This window comes from Humulus lupulus, chromosome 9, assembly GCF_963169125.1.
Source record: "Humulus lupulus chromosome 9, drHumLupu1.1, whole genome shotgun sequence".
In the NCBI taxonomy this organism is placed as follows: domain Eukaryota; kingdom Viridiplantae; phylum Streptophyta; class Magnoliopsida; order Rosales; family Cannabaceae; genus Humulus; species Humulus lupulus.
The window spans coordinates 152,825,866-152,830,144 of record NC_084801.1 but is presented as its reverse complement, the minus strand read 5'-3'; positions in this window follow the sequence as shown (position 1 = coordinate 152,830,144).

The window sequence follows — 4,279 nt, the reverse complement described above, 5'->3', positions numbered from 1 at the left end:
GTACTCTATCAAGCTCCCAGGTATACAATGGTAGATGGGGTGTTATACCAACATGGGCACTCCCTACCTCTTCTACGATGTGTTCTGCTAGGTGAAGCAAAGGCCATCCTAGAGGAAGTGCATGAGGGTTTTTGCGGAGATCACACTAGGGGGCAAAGCTTGGCCTTAAAGGTCCTGAGGCAAGGATATTACTGGCCCACTTTGTCCAAGGATTCGATCTCATACGTGAAGAAGTGCGACAAGTGCCAGCGATTCGCCACAGTTTCCCGAGCTCCTCCAATCGAGCTGAAGATGATCTCGTCCCCATGGCCATTTGCAGTTTGGGGGATCGACTTGGTTGGCGCCCTCTCTACTGGAAAAGGCGGGGTCCGTTACGCCGTGGTGGCCATCGACTACTTTACGAAGTGGGCTGAGCCAGAACCTTTGGCAACGATAACTTCCAAAAAAGTCCTTGACTTCGTGGTTAAGAGCACTATCTGCCGATTCGGCCTGCCCAAGAAGATCGTTTCCGACAATGGCACTCAGTTTGACAGCGACCTGTTCACCGAGTTTTGCGAAAGGTACGAAATTGTGAAAAGTTTCTCCTCCGTGGCCTATCCTCAGGTGAATGGCCAGGTCAAGGCTGCCAACAAGACTCTAAAGGCAAGCCTCAAGAAGAGACTAGATGAAGCGAAGGGGGTCTGGCCAGAACAGCTCCCCCTGGTCCTATGGGCATACCGGACCTCGCCGGGTCATACTCCTTTCTCCCTGACCTTTGGTAGTGAGGCAGTCCTCCCTGTGGAGATTAAGGTGCTTTCACATAGGGTCCAGTCTTATGACCAGGACCACAACCACGAGCTACTTTGCACTTCCCTTGACGTAGTTGATGAGAGGCGAGAAGATTCGCAACTCCAGCTCGCCCATTATCATCAAAAGATCACTCGCTATTTCAACTCCAAAGTTAAAAAGCGCGCCTTTAGCGTTGGCAACCTGGTCCTAAGGAGAGTTTTCTTAGCCGGTAAAGATCCCAAAGATGGAGTCTTGGGACCGAACTGGGAGGTGCCATATCAAGTCATCGAGGTCATTAAAGAGGGAACTTACAAGTTAGCTCGGCTTGATGGAGGGGCAGTCCCACGAACTTGGAACGCCATCCATTTAAAGAAATATTATCAATGATTCCCTTGTAAGGCCTGAAGGGCCATTTTCTATGTATTACACAATGAGAATTAACTTTTCGTTTACGATCGTATGTGTTTTCAAGTGTAATCTAAAGTAACCACGAAAGACTCTTTCCCAGTTACTTGGGGGGAATATCGTACCTGGATATAACTAAGTCACCTTAATGACTTAGAAGTTTATTCATATCGATTGATCGTTGTTTTTCTTAAAAACGCGAGATATTGATTAGGATTAACGCGAACTAAGTCCTATCCTGGATTTAACCAGGTCGCCTCAAAACTTAGAAGTTAATTTAAATCTATTGATCGTTGTTCTTCCTAAAGAGCTCGAGATATTGATAAAAATTAACACGAACTAAGTTTTCAAATTAAGTTCCTGGATATAACCAGGTCATAAAACTTAGAAGTTAATTTAAATCTATTGATCGTTGTTCTTCTTAAAGAGCTCGAGATATTGAAAAAAATTAACACGAACTAAGTTTTCAAATTAAGTTCCTGGATATAACCAGGTCATAAAACTTAGAAGTTAATTTAAATCTAATGGTCGTTGTTCTTCTTAAAGAGCTCGAGATATTGATAAAAATTAACACGAACTAAGTTTTCAAATTAAGTTCCTGGATATAACCAGGTCATAAAACTTAGAAGTTGATTTAAATCTATTGATCGTTGTTCTTCCTAAAGAGCTCGAGATATTGATAAAAATTAACGCGAACTAAGTTTTTCAAAATAGTAACTAAAATGCGTAGAGGCAAAGGGGAGTAAATCAATTAAAGATAAAATAGATAGTTAAATTGTCTCGAGGTGGAACCACCTCTTGCAAAGGTTACACACAAAAATTTAAGAATATTAAAGGAAAGGACACGAAAGAAGAAGGCCCTAAGCTCCGCCAGTTGGCCCCTTGGAGGTCGCCGTCTCGCCCTGCTCGGCTGCGCCAAAGCCTTCCCCGGCCTCGGAGGGCGCTTCTTTCTCGAGGCGAGCTTTGAACTTCTCCAGCAAGGGCTCCCAGATGGCCGCCGCCAAGAAGGAGAAGTCGGCGTCTTGGTTATAGGCCCAGCAATGGTAGAACATGTCTTCCATGGCGATGTCTGAAGTTGCCCGCTCGGCCTCCAGGGCGGCCTTGGCCTCAGCCTTCGAAGTATCTAGGTCCGCTCGCACAGTGGTGAGGGCGGTCTCGAGCTCTTCTAGCTTGGGGCGAGTTTCTTCCAGCTCGGCCTGTGCGGCCGCCAAGGCATCCTTAGCCGTCTGCAGAGAAGTCTGGTGAGTGGCCACAACCGCCTGGTGCTCGCTCCTCATTTCCTCGAGCTGATCCTTGGTCCTGGCAATGCTCCGATGAAGGGCAACGGCGCTCTGCAATAACGGAGAGGCAATTGCCTTAGAAAAAAAAGAGAAGGGAGAAAGGAAACACAGGGCAAGGCATGTAAATAACCAACCATAAAAGGGTAAAGTTAGCTTACCATTAGAGCCATGCCCAATGAAGATTCCAGCACGCCCACCGGGCTCCTTGTCTCGATGGCCCATAGCTCCTTCTCGTTGAATTTGTAGATGTGGCTGACGGCGTAGTTCGCCGACTCATACACCATCCCCCGGAAGGCCTCTGGAATCTTCTCCATGTACTGGGGGTCAACTGGGATGCACACCTCGGAAGGAACAATCGTTGAAGCCCCGGGCTCTGTCCCTGCGTCCCAGACGAAGACTGGAGCTCGCAGAGAGGGTGGGGGCATGCTGCTCCCCCCTGCAACAGGAGGAACCGTTCCCACGACCTGGGCGGCTGGGGGCTGGTCTTTCTCCTTTGCAGCATACTTGGTGGGGGTCTCGGCGACATTCTTAGACGTCCGGAGCCTCTTCATTCTGGGGCCAGAGGCCCCAGCTGAAGGGTTCCCACCGGCGAACGCAGTTCGCAGACTCCCTTCGGGCTGAGACATCTCTTCTGTCAAAACAAAGTTATTGTTAGTACAAAAGTTCGTAGTCATGCAGAAACAAAAACAAAGGGGGAAAAAGATAAATTCAAGTATATATATATATATACTAAAGGGAATCCTACCCCCCAAGCTAGAAGAAGGATCTATGGTTACGACCATCGGCCCCGGAGCTCCTGCGGGGGAATCTAAGTCAATTACTTCCCGAGCTGGTGCAGGTTCTGGGTCCGAGGCTGGTTTAGGGCTAGATTCTTCTACATATTGCCTAAGTCCCAAAACTACGGCACCCCTCAGGAGTGATGGCCATGACCGAATTTTGGTCCCATACTCCTCGAATAGGATCGACCTAAAGGCTAGGGTGTTATTTACAACTACGGTACCCCTAGGACGGCTATCTTAGTAATCCAGCACAAGCCGTTCGACACAGTGGAGCAGGGTTGTATCCAGGTCCGGATCACTTCGGTGGCGTTGGACGAGCTGTCTAGGATTGAACCTAGCTAGCTGGGGGTCTGCGGTGGCCCTATCTAAGTTCCTAAACATATAACGGTTACCTTGGCCAGAAGGACCCGCGGCTGCTCCAAACCGAATCCGCTCCTCGTCCGCTGTCTGGGCGACCTCCAACGTCCGCTTCATGAGGGGAACCTCGTCCTCCTCGTCCTCCTCATCATCATCCCCCACGACCTCCTCCACGATGATAGGCCTCTTATCGCGGGCTGGGGGAAGCGCCCGGGGCCTCCTCAAGTTCAGAGTCTGGTCCGGGGAGATCAGTTTACAGGCCACCATCGTCTCATCTGTCACGAGCTGACAATAGTCTTTTTCACTGGGGGCAAGCCCGCCAGTGTCTCATACTGGGCCACGAGGGTCACAGATTTCTCTGTCCTCGCGAAGATAGCTGCAGAATTATCCTAAATCATAAACGGATAAAAGGGAAGCTAAGCGGTACTTAACTTACGAGCTAAAGTTGAGAGGCACTTACGAGGACGATTGAAGTAGTGGAGCTAGCAGTTTCGGAACCCCGTCAACATAAAGAATTGATCTTTGAAGTCATTGGGGTGGCTGGGCAGTTCGATGACCGCAGCCGTGTTGGGGAACCGGGTTAAGTAGTAAAACCCATCGCCTCTCCCCCGCTGTTCCGGGCTGGCCTTGAGGCAAAAAAAGTACAAAATGTCTGCAGGAGTGGGGACCTCCCACTCCTGTTTCAAGAAT